Genomic DNA, 27,058 nt, shown 5'->3' on the forward strand with positions numbered 1-27,058 from the left:
ACTGCCAAAGAACAATTAAAACGATAATGAGTCTATAAATAATAGAACATAACATGAACAAAAGAGGAGGAGCAAGGAAGAAATTTTTTCAAAGAGAGAGAACCAAGGATAACAACCAAATTTCAAGCGGGGAGAACTCAAGCAGATGGCAAAAGAAGAGGCTAAAGTAGTGCGGGTATCAATTACTCTCTTCGATTTTATTTAGTATGATGTTGTTCTTATGATATAGAATGCAAATTAATTTCTAATCAGTAAAACAATTTTTTTTTTAGTGAATCTTTTACCATGAAATTGAAACCCTCATTCTGAAACCTTAGTAAAGCATTTAACAAATAAAAACTCAGTCAAAATAGAAAAATAGATGAAAATAAAATATAAAAAACTAATGAATAGTACCAGGGAATGCAACGGTGCTTCCTCTGAACACCATCATGCACCACTGTCGGAAGCGATTTCCGGCCATCGCGAGTATCGCCGTGCACCGCCACGCGCCGCCATCGAAGGCAATTTCCGGTGGCGGCATCGTTAGCCTTTAGCCTCTTCCATGGACCCTTACCATGCGCGACCGTGACAAACCATCATAAACACCACCGTGCACCACCGTCGGAAACGATTTCCGGTGGCGGCAATAACCCTCTACTTTCCTCTGTTTCTCTCTTTAGTCGTCTTCTCCTTTCCTCTGCATGACTGACCTACCACCTTAACCACGCCGATGCCATAGCAGCGGTCCATCGCGCCATCAACGTTTGCGGAGGGAGGTCGCGCGCAAAACCCTAGCAGAGCGCCTCTCCCACTCCTCTCAGATCTCATTCTTTTCTATTTTTAGGGTTAATGAAATGGCCAAGTGCCATCTGATTACCCTCTTTTCTTTCCAATTTGGGCCAAGCATATGGGCTAAGCCCATTCAACAAACAGTTAATTTTTTTTTTCAGACCCTTAATATCATATTTATTTTTTCTTTCTTTTCCTTTTACCTCGCTAGTGATAATATATTTTACTAAAATAATATATTTTATAGTTATAATTATAATAATATTATATATGTATATATAAAAAAGTAGTATACATAATTAATATATATATATATTAATTAGATCCTTACGTAACTTTAAAATATGTTTAGTAGGTTTAGATAATAATAATAATAATAATAATAATAATAATAATAGTTACTATTATAATAATAATAATAATAATAATAATAATGATAATAATAATATCAATAATAATGATAATAATTATTATTATTATTAAAAAATAAATTATTTGAATGTGACATTCTCTTAATTCTAGAGCTTAAAGGTGCAGGTTGTGAAAATTTGTTATTTTAAAGTTTTTTTATTTAAAATATAATTAAATATCAAAAAATATTATCACATAATTCAACATAAATATTCGAAGTTATTATATCAAAGATTTTATTTGAGAAATGGTTAATTAGATGTGACATCTTTTTAAACCTTTGAATTTAAGATACAAGTTGTAACAACTTGATATTTTTAGATTTTTCTCCAAATAAAAATATCCAACAAAAGAATCTTTTAAGTATATATCGTAGTAACATTAATATCGATAATAATAATTAATTAAAATTAAGTATTTTATTGAATTGACTTTGGTGTACACCTTAATCAATTTTATATTTTAAGGTGAATGAGCTGAAACAGTTCAAAAATCTTAAATTTAATAAAAAATAATTAAACATATATCAACACACAAATATTTTTTACAAAGAACTACGTGACTCTGATTCTCCATTGCATATGGAGATATGTAGGAGCAGGAAATAAATCTTGTCGAGCCAAAAAATAATAATATTATCTTTTTTATATAATAATTTTGATTTTTATAAAAATAAATGCATTAGTTAAATAAAATAAATTTGATTGTTATAGTTAGTTTTAATTAATCTAGGGTGAGATAAATATTTTATAAATTATAAATAATTTGTCTAATTAATTAAAGGTAATCATCTTGGGATGAACGTTGTGAGGTGTTAATACATTCCTTACATGTAATCGACTCCTGAACTCGAAAATATGATTTTTGTAGACCGTTTTTTACTTTGCGATTTTTCTAATGTTTTTCCATAAAAATATATATTAATGACGATTTCATTGTTTTAAATTTTATATTTGTCATCTCGTTGCGATCTCGATTACAACACTTAGGCCTTAACTTGTTTATGAATAAAGCTTTGATAAGACATGACATTAAAATTATTAGTTTATTTAGGATTTATTGCATGCATTTCTTAGTTATTTTAACTTGTTTAGGATACTTGTTAGTCTTTTGAACTCGTGAATGTTTTGGATGACCACTTTGGCCTAATGGTTTACCTCCATGTTATTCCCAGATTTTAGAAGTTGTCTTATAAACATGAATACTGAATCTTCTATCTTTAAATGTGTTTTGTGAATTTTCTTAGTTTTAATTAAAAAAAAATGTATTCAAATTGTTTATTCTTCAATTATTATTATAATTATGATCATATAGGATAGATGATATTACAATAAACTTTTCAATTGTTTAATCTCATTTTGAAATAGATAATATAATTTAAATATAAAAAATTATTTTTAGAAATGATACTTTGAAATGCACATGAAGATAAGATAACTTCTATAGATATGTCAATTCAATGAAGTTTTACACCCAATAAACCATAAAATGAAAATTCCTATCATAATTTATGTTTGGAGAAATTATTTATTAAATTAATTTCATCAATAGCAATCAACAATTAAATATTTTTAAATTTGACCTATTTATATATAATTATATATATATATATTATATATATATATATATATTGCACGGGTTTTAAATTTTTATCACACTAACTATCTCCTTCTACAAAAATAATGACCCAATAATTTAAATAAAGTTATTTTTCTGATAATATAATAAATAGGAACATATATGATTAGATACACTTCATAATTAATTTTATTAACTAAAAAAACTGGAATTATTCTTTTATTTCTTTAATATTCTTCATACTTGCAAAAAAATATAATAAATAGAAATATATGATAAGATCCTTTTATAATTTCTTATATTAACTAAAAGGAGCTGAATATTTTTTAATATTTTCCATGACGAAAAAACTGTACATAATTTACTACTAGAAAAGTGTCATTTTCCTGCAAAAAAAATATTCGCAGAAATTTTTTGTGAATTTATTTGCGAAAAATAATTTACAAATATTTCTTACAAATTTTACTACAATTTTAATAATCATAGAAATTTTTTTTCATGGTAAAAATTTGCAGAAAAATATTGTAAGAATTTTATTTTGTTTCTTGCATATTTTCTTGCAAAAATAAATTCGCAAGTAATGTTTACTAAATGATAGAAAAATTTTGCAGGTAAATTTTCCTGCGGATTTTCCTGCAAATTTTAATCCGTAGGAAAAATAAAAAAAAAATATTTAAATTTATAAGTTTAATATTTTAAAAAAACTTCAAGTCCCACACCGATTAAAAATAAAATAATTAAAGAGTATATAAGTTGGGGCAACACTTACCTTACAAGTTGATTTGTATGGTTGAGTGTTAGGCTTATAATCTACAATCTTAGAATTTAAAAGATTATGTATCACATGTTGGAGGCATGAAAACAAATGTTTCGGATGAATTCATTGTGAGCATCTGAAAGTTGAAGAATTATTGATAAAATTTATAATAATTTCTTGCAAAAAATTTCGCAAAAAAATTTCCTGCGAATTTTAAAATTTGCAAAAATATATTATCCACGAAGGTATTACCTATAAAATTTCACAGAAAAATTTGTAGGAACAACGTTTCCTGCGAATTTTTATGAAAAATTCGCAGGAAAAGTCTCATGTAATAAGAAAAAATTTAGTAGTGATTTAATGAGTCACTAAGTGAATGAGTTTATACTTTGTAATATATATATATATATAATTGAGTAACTATTAAGGTACAAAAGAAAACAACAAAAACTTCATGTACCAAGTTTGAAAATAAAATGAAAACTCCAATAAGTGGAGAAAACTCTAATAAAATATCTTTTACAAAAAAAAAAACTCTAATGAGAGGTGAAAGCTTCACATGCAAAGATAACTGATTATGGTTCATGAAATGGGTGATAATATGTAGCTAATAACAAAGAAAAATGAGAGAATGAAAAAAAATAAAAATTTTGCGCGCAAAAATATATAATCTATTGGAGTGTTATTTATTTTAAACTCTAATGCAACATTTTTTGTATATTTAATTATAAATAAATAAGCAATGATTTATAAATTTCATGTAAAATAAATAAATAACCATTTAAGAGAACAATTTTAAATTATTGTCTTCAAAATATATTTTTTCAATTATATCAAGAATATAACTAATAGTTCTTTATTAAGATCGAGTACAATGACTTTTTGCTATTATAGAGACACGTAATATTGTTGGTCAAAAAAGTTGTACAATGACCTAATTTTAGAAAGAAAATTCTAGATGTTCCGAATTATATTCTGAAAATTCTTTTGAAATCTTAAAAAAATATTTTAAATTATAAAATATTAAATTAAATAATTATTTTATAATAATTTTATTAAAAATATAAATATTTTAAACATTCGAACGTGTTTCGAATTTTTTGATTGGAGGATGTAGTAATCCTCTTTTAGAAATGTAAGGTCCAAATTTAGGATGTTAAAATTGGTGTTAAAAACCTTCATTCTAATACTCAACACTAGCAAGAGAAATTAGAAACATTGAAATAGGCAAAAAGAACATTGAATGCGAATTTTAGTATGTTATAAAATACAATTTTGAGGCCTAATATATAAGTTCAAAGAAATTTCCATTATTATTTTTTAAGATGAGTTTCATTCTTAAACCTCTATTTTCTCTAAAATCCTAATATCTCATTTTATCCTTTGAATATTCAAACCTAAGCAAAAGGTTCTTGAAATGCAACTATCATCATCCATATTCATATTATTCCCTATTATTTTGTTTTAATTTAGTTTTTTTATATTTTTTATGTTAAAGGATAAATGAATTCTACAGAAATCCTATATAATTAAATCTTTTATATTTAATGCTAGTTTCATGGTGTAAACTGTTTTTCTATACTTCTAATATTTTTCATTAATTAGTCACTAATGAAATGATTAAAATTTGAGTTTACAATGAGAAATCTAAAAATGTAGTTAAAATAAAATTGAAATTAATTGTCATGTTTTGAGTTTAGTGTAGGGATAAAACTGCATAATGAATGTATTCTTATAAAATTTTGGCTTAATGCTCAAGTTAATCATCATGGGAAAGGAAATTAGAGAAGTGGGTGTTAAAGGGATTACACACCTAATATTTGGCCTAATTTTGTTTAGTTAATACGATATTCAATACTTTTGAAGTAGCTTGTATTGAATAAGGTAAAATTACACAACGCAATTTAAAAAAAATTAACTTTTACCTGAAAAGTGTATTAACATAGATACAACAATAAGAAGAGATAATACAAAAGTGGAAAGTATAAAAACAAGTTTCATTTTGTATCACTAAAACTTAAAAATTATAAACATCAATATTTTATACTTGATTAGAATTTTGGTAATTCACATTAGTGAAAAAAAATACTTTTAAGATAATTATTTTTCACATTTAAAATAGGTTCTTTAACCAATCCTAAAAGAGTCGATTTTAAAAGGCTAGACCTACAATATCGATTATCAACCAATCTTAAAAGTGGATTTTTAAGTTCGGTTCACCATAAGTAATATTAAAAGTCGTATCTTTTAAAATTGATTATAAGACAACCGATCATAAAATTAAGCTTTTAAGATCAGTTGTGGCATAACCAATCTTAAAAGTGGTGATTTTTTGTTTTGAAATATTTGGCTTGTTTTGGGAGCATCCCATAACAAAACCTGCAAATTAATAAGTATCAGGTAGTTCAGATGTTTTCAATTAACCAAAATATCTACATTTCCTATGTTACTTCTCAATGAACCAATTTACATACAAATGAGAAAGAGATTATAAATGTCAACCATATATATAATCAAAAAGTTTTAAATACATGAAATACATAAATGTGACTCATTGCTTAATGAAACATAAGTTGTAGTAAGTCAATGCAATAATATAAAATATAAGTCCAAACTAGTCAATAAAAAATATGGGTCATTGCTTCCTAATGGTATTTATGTCTTATAGCAATAATGGTGATTGATTTATAAATATCCGTTAAGAAAAATTAGAACAACTAGTAATAATTCATAAAACATATAATAAGAACCTTTAAAATTGTAAAACTTACTTTAGCGCACTCAGATATTATTTGTGAATCGACAATAGTATGCATTTCTTCATTACATAGTATTTGCACTCATAGTTTCCTTTTTGATTTTGAGACTACAAAAAAGAATACAAAATCAATTTCAATAGGAGAAACCCAACTCATATTTTCTCCATTACATAGTATCTGCACTCATTGATGGAATTAAAATATCTTACTTTAGGAGAAACCCAACTCATATTTTTTTTCAACTTTGAACCCTTTAGTATATGATATCCTTCCATGGTCTTGGTGATATAATGACATTATTATTATTGTCTAAAACCAAATGTATTGATAATCAATAAAAAAGAAAACAAATGTTTTTAAAAACCCTACTTATCTAATAATTGCCTGAAGTCCATGGGAGAAGGTTTGTGCAGCGAACAAATGCAAACAACTATATTGTTCATAGGACAAATAACTAGAAGTTGTCGATGAGCACCGCATTAAGAAATTATTAGTGACAAAAAATACTTTTTTTTTAATTTATAAGCAATTATATAAAAGTAAACTTATTTAGAAAACTAAAGGGTTAAGTAAACTTTTTTTATTTGAGTTAGGCATCCAATTTTGGATGTAAGCTTGTGTTTCTTCCGCCTTGCTCTCATTTTATTTGGATTGGCTTTGATTCCAAAAATTCATATATGTGATTATTCTCCTTATCTACACTCAATTTATGGATAAATCTACATGGTTAGAAACAAAGTTAGAACAAATCAACAAAACAAAATTAAAAATAATTCAAATACTTACAACAACCACAATTGCAAAATTGATATGTTTAGTATATTGCATAAAATTTGAAAGAAAAAGGCTTACAACACTCAGCTTTAATGTCACATGCATGGTGAAACCTACTTGTACAAGTGTGCATTAAGTTACTGAATAAGAAAATCTATATCAACAAATATTTCTTTGTCAAAAGGTGCAGGGGGGGATTTCTTAATTCCAACCTATTTATATTTCTTTTAAAACTTTAAGATAATGACACCTATTTTAAAAAACTAACTGATAATATATAATAAATATAAAATCTTAAAGAAACTTAATCACATCTTATCAAGTACATGACAGTTAGAAGTAGATACAAAAAAGTCTGAGCAGGAAAAATAACATAATCATAGAGAAGGAAAAAGAGGGGGAAAAGAGCATTCTAGGTCACAAGCTCCATCACCCTTGAAAACAACACTGAAAAAAATGTTGCATAAAAATAACATCCTTAACCCTTTTAGTTTTTAATTATCCCACAAAATTCACAAGGCCAATAAAGTGTTCAATTTTTATTTTTGAGTTCTCAATTCATGTTTGTAAAGTTTTGAAAGATAGTAGGTTCATAACCAACTAACTTTATTACAGGAAAAAAAAAGCAATTCAATCCAAAATAACAAGAAAAGGTAATGGGACACTTTTATAAAGACAGCTAGCAAACTGGATTTTTATAAAGATTAACACCAAGTTATTAATAAATTAAACAAAAAGTAAAGTTTCAATAAATTAAGAATTAAAGATTACCTAAAGACAATACAATCAAACTCTAACAATAAAATAGTATGAACTATATAGTCAAATAGTAAGAACTATCAATTTTGAGGAATTGAAATAATTTTAGCAAAAATTTAAGCATAAACCAATAAAATAAGGAAGATTGTATGTATATAGAAATTAATACCTAATATTACAACACAAAAATATATTATATCCAGAAAAACAACAACAAATGGATACACAATTCTATAGTTAGCCAAGTTAACTTAATCAAAAGATTAAAAATTAGTTTTTTTTATAGCAAATGATTCTTACAAAAACAATTTCATCTATTCCATAATCTAACATTAAGAAAATTTTAGAAAAAATTGTACATTAATGATGTTAGCATAATTGCACTTTGGAAAACTCTGAGGTTCTAATACCTTACATAAAGAACAAATTATAACCATGAAGAAACATAAAGGCTACATGTAACATCCCGAATTTTCTACTAGTATAATGGTTAATTATTATTTATTTTGATATTTATGGAGATTAGTTTCTTATAGTTATTTTAATGGGTTTTATAGGAAGTTGTAAAGGTTTTTAATAATTATTAGTATTTTAATAATAAATATTTATGAGAATTATTTTTGGATAATATTTTAATTTTTAGTAGCCAAAAACGGGTCGTTCTCAAACTGGAACGGGCCGTTCCAGACTACTAAAATGGCCTATAAAGACTAGACTGGAATGGGCCATTCTAACACATGATTCTATGAGTAAAATGCGAAGCCAGAATGGCCATTTCTGATTTGGGAACATGTCATTCCAAATATGGCCGTTGTAGGTAAAATGTGATTTCTGAACATGTCATTCTAGTTTTGGAACAGACCATTCTGAATGTGAAATTTACGCATGACAAACGAGTCTAGAATGGGCCGTTCTGGATTTGAAACGGGTCATTCTGGAGACTCCTAAAATCTATAAATAAAGCACTCTGACACTGTTTCTGGACACACTCTCTAGAGACCAAGGAGAACCAAGAGAAGGAGATCGATCAGCCAAATTCTGCTCTAGTTTCATCTTCTGTTTATCCAGGTAAGGGGGGAGTGAGAAACCTCACTCGGGAGTGTGGGAATAATTGTTGGGTAGCTGGATTGGCCCCCAATCCCTTGCCTGATGCATGCTTCTAAGAACAGGTAAAATATGAATGTTTTCTGTTATGTTTTTTGTTGCTCTGTTGTGATCCTTGTTGGATGTGGTGTGTGAATATGTATTTGATTTCGAAATTAGATAACTTTTGATATGAATTAGAGTACTCTGTCGGTTTCTATGGGAAATCCTATGAGAAAACAAGTAAAATATGAATGTTTTCTATTTTGCTTTTTGAATATTTTGTTGTGTCCCTTGTGTGATGTAGAGTATAAATATGTAATTGATTTCGAAATAGGTAAGTTTTAATATAAATTAGAGTACTCTGTGGGTTCCTGTGCAAAACCCTATAAGGAATAATTAGAAGTATCACTATGTGAAATATGAACAAATGACATGAGACATGATGTGAATGATGTGAATGAGAATGTGAAACATGATGAAATGAGATAAGCTATGATTATGAGAATGTGAAATGTGATGAAATGAGATAAGCTATGACTATGAGAATGTGAAATGTGATGATATGAGACATGAAATTCCATGACAAGTGAAATGTCGAGTCAATGAAATCGTGAATGTGTGACATGCATCATGTGCATATATGATTTAACAAGGTGTACCTTAGGGTCACTGGTGATGTAACAAGCTAACAAGGTGTACTTTAGGGTCACTGGTGATGTAACAAGCTAATAAGGTGTACCTTAGGGTCACCGGTGATGTAACAAGCTATGTGATGAAATGATGAGAAATGTGAAACTTCCGTATGGTGCCACATGCATGCATTTATGAGTCGAGTCCATGACATCATTGCATGATAAATGAGTGTGCATGTGATATTGATTGTGTATGTGTATTATTTACATGTGACTTATGTTTGTTGTGTGTGTGTGCTATCTAACCTGATAGAGAACACTAGGAGAAGTGGAAGATGAACTTCTCCTTGAATTCACCAATGCTAGGACCTCTTCAAAGGAGACTTGAATCCGCAGCTATGAACACTTGAAGGAAGGAGATTCTCGGAAATAGGTTTCCTAAGCTATGAAGGGAAGTATCCAAGCTTAAGAAGCAATGGATTGCTCACTTCAAGAAAGGAAGAAGATGAACTCCTAGGGTTTTGAGGTGAGAAATCTTGGTGACTTTGAATGGGAAACTCGGCACTAAAGGCTCTCAAATTTCAATAATCTCAAAGTGAATACAAAATAGGAAGGAGGGAGCTTATAATGATTCCAGAATGGCTCACACTTGGCGCCAGTGAATGCCACACATGTGGCGCCAAGTTTTGAATTCAAATTTGAATTTGAATTCAAAACTTTAACTCACATGTTAAGGTCCGGTCACATTAGTGCTAAGCTTACATTTAGGTTGGATTTAAGTTGCATTTAGGGCTGAATTTGAGTTACACATGTTCAGCCAAGGTGGCGCAAACAATGTGACTCCAAATTCAACTTAAATGCAAGTTAAATTTAACCCAATGTTGCCTAATCCTTTGAATTAAAAACTCCTCCTTAAATCCTAAACTAATGACCTAAATACAATGGTCAAAGAAATACAATGAAAAGGAAATACAAGAAGGAGAATGAGCCCAATATTGGGTATCAAAAGCCCAAAGCCCATGAAGCCCAAATACAAGCCCAAAAGCAAAAACCCTAATCTATAGTCAAAATACAAGACCAAAATCAAAGTAACTTCCTATGCTAAGAAAATGCAATAATACATGGTGTTCAATCAATTAAGGTCCAAGTGAGAAGCACCCTAGGACCACCAAGCCCAATGGGCCCACTAAGCTCTGAAGCAGACAAGTCTTCAAGTAATCTCCTGGCCATAGCTCTAGTGGTTGGGCCTTTAGCCCATGCTCTTCCATCATTCCCTCCCTCTTGAGAAGGATTCGTCCTCGAATCTGAAGACTCTTCCTCATCATCACTAGCACCTACAAAAGGTTTGAGATCACTATCATTAAAAGTAGGGCTTACTCCATAATCAGAGGGTAAATCAAGTCTATAAGCGTTATCATTGATACGCTGTAAGACCTGAAAGGGACCATCTCCTCTAGGACTGAGTTTGGACTTCCTCTGTTTTGGAAAACGTTCTTTTCTTAAATGAAGCCAAACCCAATCACCTTCCTCGAAGATCATAGGTTTCTTGCCTTTACTTCCTTGTTGAGCATACTTCTCATTTTGGAGTTGGATATGAGTTTTAATCCTTTCATGAATTTTTTTAACAAACTCAGCTCTTGAAGCCCCTTCCTTATGAATGAAATGTTCAACATTAGGAAGAGGTATCAAGTCTAAAGGAGTCAAAGGATTAAACCCATACACAGCTTCAAAAGGAGAAATATTGGTAGTTTTGTGAACTACCCTACTATAGGCAAATTCAATGTGAGGCAAATACTCATCCCAATATTTGTGATTACCCTTTAGGACTGCCCTAAGCATAGTAGACAAAGATCTATTCACTACCTCAGTTTGGCCATCTGTTTGAGGATGACAAATAGTTAAAAAGAGGAGTTTGGTTCCTAGTCTTGACCATAAGACACACCAAAAGTGGCTTAGAAACTTAGTATCTCTATCTGAAACTATTGTCCTAGGAAGTCCATGGAGTTTAACCACATCTCTAAAGAAGAGTTTTGCAATGTTGCTTGCATCATCTACTTTGTGGCATGGAATGAAATGAGCCATTTTACTGAAACGGTCCACAACCACAAAGATAAAATCCATTCCCCTTTGGGTTCTAGGTAAACCTAGCACAAAATCCATGCTAATATCTACCCAAGGGGAAGAAGCAACAAGTAAAGGTGTGTATGTACCATGAGGCATCACTTTAGACTTGGCTTGTAAACAAGCTAAACATCTAAAACAATGTCTTTGGACATCCTTTCGCATATGGGGCCAATAAAATTTTTCTTTTAGCAAACTAAGGGTTTTATCAACACCAAAGTGCCCCATAAGCCCACCTTCATGACTCTCTTTAATTAATAGTTTCCTAATGGATCCTTGGGGTATACATAACCTTCCTTCTTTGTACAAATACCCCTCAGCCATATAGAAACCATCAAAAGCTTTTTGATGGCATTTTTTATAATTATCACCAAAATCAAGATCTCCTTCATACAACTCCCTAATATTATCAAATCCAAGAATTTGAGTACCTAGAGACATAAGCAAAGTATGCCTTCTAGATAAAGCATCAGCTACAATATTTAATTTTCCTTTCTTGAATTTAATAATATATGGAAATTGTTCAAGGAACTCTAACCATTTGGCATGCCTCTTATTTAACTTACCTTGACCTCTTAAATATTTAAGTGACTCATGGTCACTATGGATGACAAACTCTTTGGACACTAAATAGTGTTCCCAAGTTTGTAAAGCCCTAACCAAGACATATAACTCCTTGTCATAGGTGGGGTAATTGAGGGAGGCACCTTTTAGTTTTTCACTAAAATATGCAATGGGATGTCCTCCTTGCAATAACACAGCCCCTATGCCAACTCCAGATACATCACATTCTAGCTCAAAAGTCTTTTCAAAATTTGGCAAAGCTAGTATGGGTGCATTTGTAAGTTGGTCCTTAAGAAGTTGAAATGCTTGGTCATGTTTTGAAGTTCATTCAAATAACACATCTTTTTTGACAAGCTCATTCAATGGTGAAGCAATGCTAGAGAAGTTAGGAAAAAATCTTCTATAAAAACTTGCAAGTCCATGAAAACTCCTAACTTCACTAACATTTTTAGGCTTTGGCCACTCTTGAATGGCTTTGATTTTCTCGGGGTCCACACGAACCCCATCTTTGCTTACAATGAACCCTAGGAAAACCACATGATCCACACAAAAAGTATATTTTTCAATATTTGCAAATAAGTGGTTTTCCCTAAGGATCATCAAAACTTCTCTAAGATGTCTTAAGTGATCATCTTGAGACCTACTATAGATTAAAATGTCATCAAAATAAACAACAACAAATTTCCCTATACACTCTCTCAAGACATGATTCATAAGCCTCATGAATGTACTTGGTGCATTAGTTAAACCAAAAGGCATAACTAGCCACTCATACAATCCAAATTTGGTCTTAAAAGCAGTTTTCCACTCATCACCCTCTTTGATTCTTATTTGGTGATAACCACTTTTAAGATCAATTTTAGAAAATATAGTTGCACCATGTAATTCATCAAGCATATCATCAAGTCTAGGGATTGGGTGTCTGTACTTGATTGTGATATTGTTAATGGCCCTACAATCACTACACATTCTCCATTTTCCATCTTTCTTGGGCACTAACAATACAGGCACAAAACACAGACTCAAACTCTTTTGCACCCACCCCTTATTCAATAATTCTTGAACTTGGTTCTCTATCTCCTTAGTTTCTTGGGGATTTGTCCTATAGGCTGGTCTATTGGGTAGACTTGCCCCAGGCACAAAATTAATTTGATGTTCTATACCCCTAAAAGGAGGGGATCAAAATCTTCTGTCTCCAACTCCTATCCCCAAATCCTGTCCCCCCCAATCATAAAGTGCCACGTCATTATATTTATTTTTTTTATTTTTTTTTACAGTTTTTTCTTTACATACGTAGCCTTCTTCCTCCTCCATCACTGCCGTCGCGTTCCCTCCGCCGCCGCCCACGACAAGGCTTCCAGATCGGACAGCCTCTGCCTCCACCACTGCCGCCGCGCTCCCTCCACCGCCGCCCACAACAAGGCTTCCGGATCGGACAGCCTCCGCCTCTTCCCGCCCTCCGACGCCGCCGAAACGAAGAACCCACCATGCTCGACGTACGTGATGAGGAACAGGGTCAGGTTCCACTACGGGCTCGCCCTCACCGTCTCGTACACCTCCTTCCCGAACTTTTGCCCCTCGTACACGTCGTGCGACGGGTGGTCGTCGTTCGCCGGAACTCAACCCGCTGCCACCACTCTCGCGTCACAAATGTAGCCTTCTTCCTCCTCCACCGCTGTCGCCGCGCTCCCTCCACCGCGCGGGGGCTTTCGTTTCGGCGGCGTCGGAGGGCGGGAAGAGGCGGAGGCTGTCTGATCCGGAAGCCTTGTCGTGGGCGGCGGTGGAGGGAGCGCGACGGCAGTGGTGGAGGCAGAGGCTGTCCGATCTGGAAGCCTTGTCGTGGGCGGCGACGGATGGAACGCGGCGGTAGTGATGGAAGAGGAAGAAGGCTACGTATGTAAAGAAAAAACTGTAAAAATAAAAATAAAAAATAAATATAATGACGTGGCACTTTATGATTGGGGGGACAAGATTTGGGGATAGGAATTGGAGACAGAAGATTTTGATCCAAAAGGAGGAAGGCCCTTTGGACCATCACTAGGGAATATATCATCAAATTCTTTTAATAATTGAGAAACTTCAAGAGGTAAAGAACTAGGTTCAATGCTTAAATTATGACAATTAAGCATACCTCTACAAAGAAGAAGGTAAGAAGGCTTTTCAACAATTAGGATTTGTTTTAAAGTTTCTTGTTGAACTCCTTCTATTGGAAGAGGTTTATCTTCCTTCTTCTTCTTTGAAGCTTTATGCTTCTTTTCTTCTTCTTTTTTTTTAATCAATTTTTTTTTCTTCATCTCTTTTTATTTTCATTTGTACTTGATCCTCTATCACTTGTGAAGGAGACAAAGGATGAAGTACAAACTTCTTTTCTTTATGGGTGAGTGTAGGTTTAGAGGTCTTAGAGTAGCAAAAAATAAGAAAGTGGAGGGAATGAAGCCCAATACGGCCTCCCAGAAGTTCAATACGGCCGTATTGAAGTTTCTGAGCTTCAATACGGCTGCATTGAACTCAATACGGCTGTACTGAACTTCAATACGGCCGTATTGAGGTTTTTGAACTCAATACGGCTGCACTGAACTTCAATACGGCCGTATTGAGGTTTTTGAACTTCAATACGGCCGTATTGAATTCAATACGGCCGTATTGTAGTTCAAAACTTCAATACGGACCGTATTGACCCTCATAAACCGTATTGAGCCTCATCCCTATAAATATGACGTCAATGGGACGTCATTTCACACTTTTACACGGAGTTTTGACTCCCTCCTTGAGTATTCTGGGGTTTTTGAGCAATGTTCTGCCCTAGAAATCTCTCTGGGAGTCGATCCGACGAAGTTCTGGAATTCCGAGCATTTAGCTTGGAGATTCGAACTTAGTCGAAGGGAAATCCTCCGGATTTCCATAGTTAAAATTTTTTAGGAAGGAGTGAGCGGGCTTGTAGAGCGAGGGAACGCCAAAAAGCTTCCCAGTTTTACTTGATATATAAAAAGCACGCTTCAAGAGGTCTTTTCTAAAAATCCCTTCTTTTACTGCTTTCTGATTGTACATATTTAAACTGTCATCATGTAGATAGTTAATTTATAATTGCTTAGAATAAATAGGGGTAATTTAGTAATTTCGCACTATAATTGTTAAATAATCTGTCATAGGGAACCCGAAAGGGGCGCTGTGGGGTGCTAACACCTTCCCCACGCGTAACCGACTCCCTTACCCGACTCTGGTTGTAATGGCCGAAGTCGATTTTTGAATCGATTGCCTTAAACTTCTTTTTCCAATGTTTTGAGTAAAACATTGGTGGCGACTCCATGAACCCTTCCTTTTGATGAAAACCGCTAATCCATGGAGGGTCCCGCTTGGGATTAACATGGATTGGTGAGCCTTTTAATAAAATTGCTCGTTTGACGAGGTCTCAGTTTGAGAATAAGTCATTCTAGCAATCCATATTTTTAAACAAATAAAAGAGTCCAACCATCCTTCGCGAGTGCCGAAAGCCCGTTTCGGGCCGGTGGCGACAGATGGCGACTCCACTGGGGAAGCCTCGAGAGTCAGTCCCATTTAGTGACAGATTATTTTTAACAAATAATAGTTAAAATTACTTCATTACCCCTTGCTTGTATGATAACACGTTTTATCTATTTGGCTTTAAATAACTGTTGTATGTTTAAAATTTTTGCAATTGTTTGAAATAAAAACTGCACACAAACCTTTGCACACAACAGTTCCCTCTATACCCGGGGGCATGAGTGGTAAACCATAGGAAGTGGATGTTAGTACGGCCGGTTGTCGAATGGGTCTATAGGTGCCCGTAGACCGTTGTCGGAAAAGCATCACTCAAGGTGATAACCATGAACTCGAGTCCGACAGTGCGTTGGAGCTTTCCATCGACTTACGACGAGAGGAATTGGGTCCCTATAATGGGGGCACCTTGGGGGCCTCAGACCGGTGAGAACAGTTAGATCCACCTTGAATATGCACTTTTCTGCAGGATACCCCTACCTCGTGATTCGCTCGTGACTGTTCGTGGATGAGTGAATTGTTTGTGCATTGATTATGTGAAATTGTTTGAGCATACATTGCACCTTTTAAACATACAACATTCCTTTTTAAAATAAGAATAAATAGGAATAAGAATCTTCCATTGCATGGTGTTAACATCTACCTTCATCACATTCATATAGGTAGTTTCCCTTTTCACCCAAAAAAAATACAAAAAACAAAATACCCAAAAAAAGGAAAAAAGGGTTATTTATCCAAACCAAGCAATATCATGCATCATCTTAGGGATATCTTAAAAACATGATAATGCTTAGTTGAATAAACACAATGCATGCATATTCATCGTCATCATCTCATATCATGCATTCTTATCAAAGATCATGGAGGGATCTAGGTTTACATTTCATACATCCCTCCTAGTAAATCATTAATAAACATTAATAAAAAGAAAGAATTAATCGATGCGTATGTTCAAAGAATGGATCGCACGCCGTTCGTTATCAAGTGTAAGCCAACAACCGCGCCAAGCGAACACACGTCAACTCCGTTGTTGGTAATTAAGACGAATAAAGGGGAAGGTCCGACACCGTTAAGGATCACTACTCCAAGGCCTTTTCCCTACGAATCGAATAAGGCTGTGCCGTGGATATACGACATCCATTTTTCTGCCGACAGCGATATCTCTAACATCGCTGGACTTGGGGGCATGACTAGGAGTGGCAGGATCTACACTCCCGAAGATCTTCATGATAAAGCCCCCAAGAATAAAGAAAAAGAAGAAAAGAAAACCGAGGAAAAAGAATCTGAGGAGGAGACAGACGAGCTGTTAAAGTTTATCCGACAGAGCGAGTACTCCATCGTGGATCAACTTCATAGGACGCCAGCAAAGATTACGCTGTTGTCGTTGATCCTAAGTTCCGAACCGCATCGGCAAGCTCTGTCGAAAGTCTTGAACGAGGCATATGTGTCGCACACTATCTCCCAAGACAAGTTTGAGGGGATTGTTAGTCACATCACGGCTAGTGATCACCTCACTTTCACCGATGAAGAGATCCCCTCCGAGGGATCAAATCACAACAAGCCCTTGCACATCTCTGTAAAGTTCAAGGAGTATCACATCGCAAAAGTCTTGGTAGACAACGGATCTTCCTTGAATGTGATGCCCAAAAGAACGCTTGATCAAGTGGCAATCAAGGGAGTCCAAATGCGCCCGAGCAACATGATCGTTCGAGCTTTCGACGGCTCTAAAAGAGAAGTGGTGGGAGAAATCAGTCTTCCAATCCAAATTGGGCCCACTATCTTTAATGTCGAATTTCAAGTAATGGATATTACTCCCGCATACAGCTGTCTCCTCGGCCGACCTTGGATTCATGATGCGAAAGCTGTACCCTCTACGCTCCACCAGAAAGTCAAATTCATAGTGGATGACAAACTGGTGACCGTACAAGCTGAAGATGACATACTCATCAGCAAGCCATCCACCATACCTTACGTGGATGCAGCAGAGGAAGCTTTAGAAACCGCCTTCCAAGCATTGGAGATCGCCAATGTTGAAACGTTTCCCCGAGAAATGAAGAAGGTAGCCTCCATGCTCACCAAGAACGGATACTTGCCAGGACAAGGATTAGGTAAGGACTCCCAAGGAATCCCGGAGCTACCCATTATCAAGGATAATCCGGGGAAACAAGGGTTAGGATACAACCCTTATAAAGATCAAAGGACGAAGAGAAACCAAGATCCTTCTCGACGTTCTTTAAGCCAGATCTTTAGGAAGGCCAGTTCACAAGCGTTAAGGCCGGTCGTCGTCGTCAAGTGTTTTTCTCCTTCCGATAGGGATGTATAGACCTGATGACTATTAGAGATTACTCCTCGGGGACAGCCCGACCCCCGAGCCTCGATAGGGCACATGTTTCCATTATGATTATAATAAAATCATTCTTTATTAATTCTTTATTGCTTCTTTTCTTGCTTGCAATAAAATTCTAGACCGCATTATTTAACCCTGTTTGAATGAACATAAGTGAGGTTAAAATCGTCTTAATAATCAATAAACCCGCATCATTTTTATGTGGAAATGTGCATGACAGCTTGGAGCACCTTTTCTTGGCCTCAATAAGTGCCATCATGGATAAAGAAATCCTAAAGATAATAAGCTCGGCAGGAAACCCAAAAAGGGGACTGCGTAAAAATAAGAGCAAAAGACCCGCTAGGAATCCCACAAAAGGGTGACCTAGGCAAAAGTTAGGGTTACAAAATGAAGACAAAAGCCCGCTAAGACATCACAAAGGGGTGTTTTAGGCAAAAGTTAGGGCCGTCAAAAAAGAAAAACAAAATAAATCCATGATGGTACCATCAATTGAATTCAACAAGGGGCTCAAGAAAAGCTATCCAAGTTGTCAAAGCACAATCATTAATAACAAAGATGTGCTTAACTTCATAAGTGTTTAATCGAACAAGCCTAAACACTTAAGCCTACCATTGGCCAGCCATTCTTACAAAAACAATTTTTCAAAATAAAAATAAATCCCCTCTAAAACACAAACTTTCGAAAAAAATATCCTTTCCTTCTTTTCTCTCTTGTCCCAAACGATTTTTGAATAATCTAGTGGAAACATGGAGATATAGTAGTCAATAGGAGGGTTGACACATCTTCTAAAGGAAAGGAAAATCATTTGGTTGATGACACCAAATCTCAATATAACATGCATCATTCCTCGGTTACAGAAATCGGCAGCACACAGCCCGTCTAGAGGAATGGCAAAAATCCAAACAGAGAAACGCATCGGTTAATTCTTTTGAAAAGTGAATCAAATAGAATTAGGTGCATCATACTGCATACATGCATACAGATGATAGGTGTAATGGAAGATCACTTATTCTTTGTTTATTGAAAAAAACAAAAAATATAAACTTCAGAAAAAAAAAAAAAAACAATGCGCCCGTATCATGTTCAGTACACCCGTACTAAAAACAGGGTTATGAACAAATTTTCAACTCAGTACGGGCGTACTGAAATAGATATGGCTGTATTGGCCACAAAGAAATATTCAAAGACCTCATCATGAGGCAATTGCATAAAATAGAAAAAATAGAAAATTGCTTGTGTATGACAGCAGTCAACAAAAAGCCGAAAACGAAAAAAGGCAAGGATACAAACGATACTCCTCAGTTTGTACAAAATAACTGAGCCTGGAGAGGCTTGCTGAAACAATACTCATACAGAATAACTGAGCCTGGAGAGGCTTGCCGAAATAATACTCCCACAGAATAATTGAGCCTGGAGAGGCTCGCCGAAATAATACTCTATCAGAATAATTGAGCCTGGAGAGGCTTGTCGAAATAATAATCTCTCAGAATAATTGAGCCTGGAGAGGCTCGCCGAAATAATACTCTCTCAGAATAACTGAGCCTGGAGAGGCTCGCCGAAATAATACTCTCTCAGAATAATTGAGCCTGGAGAGGCTCGCCGAAATAATACTCTCTCAGAATAACTGAGCCTGAAGAGGCTTGCCAAAATAATACTCCTCAGAGACATTTCTGTACAGAAAAAGCCAAAACCAACAAAAAAGGCAAAAAAATACAGAAAAAGCCAAAATCAACAAAAAACACAGAAAAAGCCAAAATCAACAAAAAAGGCAAAAACACAGAAAAAGCCAAAATCAACAAAAAGGGCAAAATACAGAAAATCCAACAAATTATACAGAATAACTGAGCCTGGAGAGGCTTGCCAAAATAATACTCTCCAAAAAACATCTCAGCTTGCATTCTTGGGCTGAACAAGAAAAGCAATTCATCGTACAGAATAACTGAGCCTGGAGAGGCTTGCCGAAATAATACTCATACAGAATAACTGAGCCTGGAGAGGCTTGCCGAAATAATACTCCCACAGAATAACTGAGCCTGGAGAGGCTTGCTGAAATAATACTCCCACAAAATAACTGAGCCTGGAGAGGCTTGCTGAAATAATACTCCCACAAAATAATTAAGCCTGGAGAGGCTTGCCGAAATAATACTCTCCAAAAGACGTCTCAGCTCGCATTCTCGGGCTGAACAAAAATCCAATTCATCATACAGAATAATTGAGCCTGGAGAGGCTTGCTGAAATAATACTCCCCAACCGTACAGAATAAATGAGCCTGGAGAGGCTCGCCGAAATAATACTCTATCAGAATAATTGAGCTTGGAGAGGCTCGCAGAAATAATACTCCCCAGAGATATCTCAGCTTCCACTCACGGGCCAAATTCCCCAGTGAAAGCTATCAAACCAAGATCAGCAAAATTCCCCAAGGGAGGCTTGATCATCTAAACAGAATATCCAAGTCGAAAGGACTTAAACTTCCTCAGTGGAAGGTAGCTTTCCAAACGAAGAGTGAAGCTAAGCCTGAAGAGGCTTTCTAAATAATACTCTGGGATACATAAGAACTTCAAATCCCCAGTCGCCTACACAAGAGGCACTCCTTCAAAAAAAAAAGGAAAATCAAAAATCCAAAATAATCATTCCCCAAGTGGAATCCGGCTCTCAGCCAATCATTGAATGTCAAGCTGATACGCCTAACAGAAGAGGCCAATTACAACCAATGACAAAATCCCCTAGCGGATAACAGCCTACACAGAGGCAACAAAATCCAAAAATCAAAAAGAGTCACCCGAATAAGGATAACCGGGATACTCCACCAACGTCGAAAGGACGTCAGCCAATCATAAGGCACCGCTCATCTCAGAAAGAGCATCTTCGTGTCTACACCCCAGGGAAACAGAAATTCCTCAATGGGCACCAACTATGCAAAAGAAAAGTTGGGACATAAGAACCTATGAGTAACTGCACATCCCCTAGACGGATCCCTGCGTTATCCAGCCCTCAGTGGCACAAAAATAAAAAACAATCGTCAAAGCAGCATCGTGGACTGTGGAGACAAAATCATCACGACAAAATCCCCCAGCGGATAATAGCCTACACAGAGGCTACAAAAATCAGAAAATCAAAAGAGACACCCGAATAAAGACAACCGGGATACTCCACTTACGTCAAAAGGACGTCAGCCAAACATAAGGCATCGCTCAACTCAGAGAGAGAGTATCTGTGTCTACACCCCAAGGAGTCAGAAATTCCCCATGGGTACCAACAATGCAATGCAAGTTGGGGCACAGGAACCTATGAATGACTGCACATCCCCTAGACGGATCCCTGCGTTATCCAGCCCTCAGCGGCACAAAATCAGAAAAACCGTCGAAGCAGCATCGTGGACTGTGGAGACAAAAATCATCTCAAAACCCTGGAGAGGGTAAACTCACACTGCCGAATGTTAAGAGGCAGGGCCTGGAGAGGCGATACTCAACTGCCGAATGTTAAGAGGCAGGGCCTGGAGAGGCGGTACTCAACTGCTGAATGTTAAGAGGCAGGGCTTGGAGAGGCAATACTCAACTGCTGAATGTTAAGAGGCAGGGCCTGGAGAGGCGACACTCAACTACCTCATGTTAAGAGGCAGGGCCTGGAGAGGCGGTACTCAACCATCAGCGTCGTCAAAGGCACGTTGGTGTTCAACTTCCGGCTCGGGCGTCGAGTGAAGTTGACCCTGGAGAGGGTAAACTTAGCTGCCTAGGTCGTCAGAAACAACCGAAGCAGAGACTGGAGAGGCGGTACTCAATCATCAGTGATGTTAACACTGGTGTCTAGCTTTCGGCTCGGGCGTCGAGTGAGGCTAGGCCTGGAGAGGCGGTACTCAACCATCAGCGTCATCAGAGGCACGTTGGTGTTCAACTTCCAGCTCGGGCATCGAGTGAAGTTGACCCTGGAGAGGGTAAACTTAGCTGCCTAGGTCGTCAGAAACAACCGAAGCAGAGCCTGGAGAGGCAGTACTCAATCATCGGTGATGTTAACACTGGTGTCTAGCTTCCGGCTCGGGCGTCGAGTGAGGCTAGGCCTGGAGAGGCGGTACTCAACCATCAGCGTCGTCAGAGGCACGTTGGTGTTCAACTTCCGGCTCGGGCGTCGAGTGAAGTTGACCCTGGAGAGGGTAAACTTAGCTACCGAGGTTGTCAGAAGCGCCGAGGTATGCAACAACCTGGAGAGGCTACTCAACAATTTTCCACCGGAAGACGCTACAAGTCAGAAGGTTGGCACATCACCCGGACAATTGGGTCAACTCCTTTACTTGTCAGCCGGTACACCAAAAGGTCGTCCGACTAAGTAAAGGGGGGGCAGCTGTAGACCCCTAAAATTGTCCGGGTCGGAAATAAGACTCGAAGACTCTCGAAGATCAAAGGAAAGTCACCCGGAAGGACTCCTGGAAGACCCTGGAAGACCCTAGGATGACAATCTGTAGGTTTAGAGGTCTTAGAGTAGCAAAAAATAAGAAAGTGGAGGGAATGAAGCCCAATACGGCCTCCCAGAAGTTCAATACGGCCGTATTGAAGTTTCTGAGCTTCAATACGGCTGCATTGAACTCAATACGGCTGTACTGAACTTCAATACGGCCGTATTGAGGTTTTTGAACTCAATACGGCTGCACTGAACTTCAATACGGCCGTATTGAGGTTTTTGAACTTCAATACAGCCGTATTGAATTCAATACGGCCGTATTGTAGTTCAAAACTTCAATACGGACCGTATTGACCCTCATAAACCGTATTGAGCCTCATCCCTATAAATATGACGTCAATGGGACGTCATTTCACACTTTTACACGGAGTTTTGACTCCCTCCTTGAGTATTCTGGGGTTTTTGAGCAGTGTTCTGCCCTAGAAATCTCTCTGGGAGTCGATCCGACGAAGTTCTGGAATTCCGAGCATTTAGCTTGGAGATTCGAACTTAGTCGAAGGGAAATCCTCCGGATTTCCATAGTTAAAATTTTTTAGGAAGGAGTGAGCGGGCTTGTAGAGCGAGGGAACGCCAAAAAGCTTCCCAGTTTTACTTGATATATAAAAAGCACGCTTCAAGAGGTCTTTTCTAAAAATCCCTTCTTTTACTGCTTTCTGATTGTACATATTTAAACTGTCATCATGTAGATAGTTAATTTATAATTGCTTAGAATAAATAGGGGTAATTTAGTAATTTCGCACTATAATTGTTAAATAATCTGTCATAGGGAACCCGAAAGGGGCGCTGTGGGGTGCTAACACCTTCCCCACGCGTAACCGACTCCCTTACCCGACTCTGGTTGTAATGGCCGAAGTCGATTTTTGAATCGATTGCCTTAAACTTCTTTTTCCAATGTTTTGAGTAAAACATTGGTGGCGACTCCATGAACCCTTCCTTTTGATGAAAACCGCTAATCCATGGAGGGTCCCGCTTGGGATTAACATGGATTGGTGAGCCTTTTAATAAAATTGCTCGTTTGACGAGGTCTCAGTTTGAGAATAAGTCATTCTAGCAATCCATATTTTTAAACAAATAAAAGAGTCCAACCATCCTTCGCGAGTGCCGAAAGCCCGTTTCGGGCCGGTGGCGACAGGCCTTCCCAACAAAATATGGCAAGCTTCCATTGGAACTATGTCACAAACCACTTGATCTTCATAGTTACCAATAGAGAACTTGACTTTCACTTGTTTATCTACATTGATATCCCCATCTTCATTAATCCAATGAAGTTGATATGGTTTCGGATGAGGAATAGGAGTAAAATTAAGCTTCTCCACCAACCTTGTGCTACAACAATTACAACAAGACCCGTTATCCACAATGAGAGAACAAGCATTATAAAAAACTTTACACCTTGTATGAAAAATATTCTCTCTTTGTGAAAGGTGAGACTCATGAGGTTGGCTTCCTAGAAGCCTTCTAATCATAAGAAGTTGACCATCATAAGGATATGCACTTTCAATTGGATGATCTTCCTCACTTGATTCATTATCACTTGAAGTGGTAGAACTAGATTCATCAACACTACTATAAATGTCTTGTCCTCTCAAAATCATCACCTTTTTAGTGGGGCATTGAGAAGTTATGTGGCTTCTCCCAAGATATTTAAAGCATTTGATGTCACTAGTCTTACTACTAGAAGTGACAACATTTTTATTTTTCTCTTTTTCTTTTTCATTTTCTTTTTCTTGACCCTTGCTAAATTTCTTAGAGGATTCATATTGACCCTCCCTCTTGTAGTCCTTTTTGATATATGAGCTAGATTGAGTTTTGCCTTTGAAAGAACTTTTTCTTAAATTTTGTTGTTCCACCCTTATACAAAGTTGGACCAAATCATCAAGGTCCCTATAAGGGAGTAACTCAACTCTATCTCTTATATCAAAATTTAGACCACTCAAAAATCTAGCAATGGTCAATCTTTCTTCTTCCCTAATCCCAACCCTCATGAGATATAACTCCATTTTCTGTCTATACTCCACCACACTCATGTTCTTTTGTTGGAGTCTTTGGAGCTTATCCATAAGCTCCCTACTATAATAAGAAGGTATATGTCTTCTTCTCATAGCACTCCTCAACTCATTCCAATAAATGATTGGAGGGTCATTGTGAAGTCTTCTCTCTCTCTCCAAGGATGTCCACCAATACATGGCTTGTCCTTGGAAAGCTAAGGTGGCCAAGGGAACCTTTCTTTCCTCACCTACTTTATGACAAGTGAAGATTTACTCCACTTTCATTTCCCAATCTAAGTAGGCATCCACATTTTCTTTCCCATGAAAGTAAGGGAGATCAACCCTTGATTCCCTCACTTTGGTTTCCTTAATGACTCTCCTAGGTTTAGGTTGATAGTATGCATCCATATTCAAACTACCATCATTCTCTTGGCTTTGAGAGTCATTGGAACTCTTGGTTGAGCTCCTTGAAGAACTTTTTTGACCTTTACTTTTATTGATTTTTTCAAAAGTTTTTTTTCTTGTTGCTTAATTCTATTTATCTCCTCCTCGAGAGCAATAAGTTGTACTTCTCTTTCAATCTTTTCTTTTTCTTTTTGAAGTACCTCTTGTTGCTTCCAAAGTTTTAGTGCTTCAACCTCCTTAACTATTCTTTTAAAACTTTTAGGAGATTCAAATTCACTATTACTTTGAGAAGTATGACTCATGATTAAGCAATAAGAATTTTTATATGCTATGCAAAAGATATAAAATGTTTTTGTAATTTTCTAGGAACAAAAATAGAACTTGGAAGTCTAAGTGTACAAGTTGCACTATCAAGGGAGGTGAGCTACTAAGAGTCACTTAATAACCAAGCCTTTTCAAGTGGAAATCACTAAACTCCTTTGTGGTATCTTTGATTCCCCAAAACTTTTCACAAAAATTTTTGTATGCTTTTTCACAAATTTGTTTTTGAAACTTATCTAAACATGAACAATTAAAAGCTACACAATACTAGACGTTTCAAGGCAGCAAAGTAAACACAATTAAGGTCAAACAACTTAAAGGAAGCAAGAGTAAGCAACTAGTCGGATAACCTTAAGTGGAAGCTTGAAACATATGAAATTTCCAAGCCACTTCCACTAGTACTACACGTGAGTAGGCTACCAAGGAGTTAGATATACCTGACCAGCTTCTTAATACTCCCTCCAAGATTTATGGTGCCACATGCATGCATTTATGAGTCGAGTCCATGACATCATTGCATGATAAATGAGTGTGCATGTGATATTGATTGTGTATGTGTGTTATTTACATGTGACTTATGTTTTTTTGTGTGTGTGTCCTATCTAACCTTTATTTCTACACCTGAAACCAAGTGAGATATTTCTCACTCCCTAGTTTTTCTTTGTATGTGTTTAAATTGTGTTGCAGGTGATCATCAGTATAAGGATGTTGGTGATGAGGCTTAGGCTTTAATTGGGCATGCCCTGATAGGATATGTGACATCGAGGCTTAGCTAGGTTTAGCATTGGAGTTTCATTACTATTATTGTGTTTTGGAAAGATTGATATTTTATTTTGTTATCATTTCTGCATTGGACTATGATTTGCGAAATATGAATGTGAACTCTCTATCTATGTGTTTTGAAACCTTATTTTTAAGAAAGTTTTATTTACTCAAGAATGTACTTTATATTTATTGTGTATTATGTACGTGAGGTAGATGGTGTCACACTACATGTTTAGAGCTACTTCAAATACTTATCAAGAATCAAATTTTAACTGCTTTATATCAGATCATAAATCCATAGCCATATCACATAAGAAAATTCATTCTTGTACCTCCTCATCTAAGTGGCTCAAAATCCTAAACTCACAATATTGAGGCAAATACTGGTAAGCCATTTTATCACAATACCCTAATGGTAGTAAAATGCCTATCAACTAAATTTCATAGTGCAACAAAAGGGACACAGATGAAACATAGGCACTAGGGCAAAGCACACGAAACACGTACCTCAATAGAGTGAACACAAATAAAGATGGAACACAAACATGAAGATTAGAGTCATGAGAGAGGGAGATCGCCAGAGTTACACTGTTGGAGGCACGAGATAGACGATAATGTAGGCGCGAGAAAGATGATCGCCATTGCTAGAAGCGTGAGAGAGACGATCACCACTACTAGAAGCACTAGAGAGATGAGAGTGGAGGCACGAGATACAAAAGGGGAACATGTTTCATTCATTTGATGATACTACTTTTAAGATTGGTTATTTAAGAATTGATTTTGTATGTAGTATACAAAATTGATTCTTAAATAACCAATCTTAAAAGTAGTATTAAGACAAACCTTTTAAGATCGGGTATAAAAGAACCGATTTTGTATACTACATACAAAATTAGTTCTTAAATAACCGATTTTAAAAGTAGTATCAGACAAACCTTTTAAGATCGGGTATATAAGAACCAACCTTAAAAGCATTCTTAAGATCAATTAAAACTTAATCGATCTTAAAAATGGTGACATTATTTACAAAAATGTCACTACGTCACTTTTAA

The 27,058-nt window shown here is 35.9% G+C and overlaps 1 long non-coding RNA gene across 1 annotated transcript; it reads left to right on the plus strand.

The window, feature by feature from the left end:
* LOC145951650 (uncharacterized) lies at window positions 1-26,759 on the plus strand. Its single transcript, XR_014429516.1, has 3 exons — window positions 1-175; window positions 8,806-8,978; window positions 25,929-26,759. It is a non-coding gene; the product is annotated as an uncharacterized LOC145951650 (long non-coding RNA).
* The last annotated feature ends 299 nt before the right edge of the window (window positions 26,760-27,058 follow it).

The sequence above is a fragment of the Cajanus cajan genome, chromosome 9 (assembly GCF_000230855.2).
Source record: "Cajanus cajan strain Asha chromosome 9, NIPB_CcT2T_4, whole genome shotgun sequence".
Classification (NCBI taxonomy): Eukaryota; Viridiplantae; Streptophyta; class Magnoliopsida; order Fabales; family Fabaceae; genus Cajanus; species Cajanus cajan.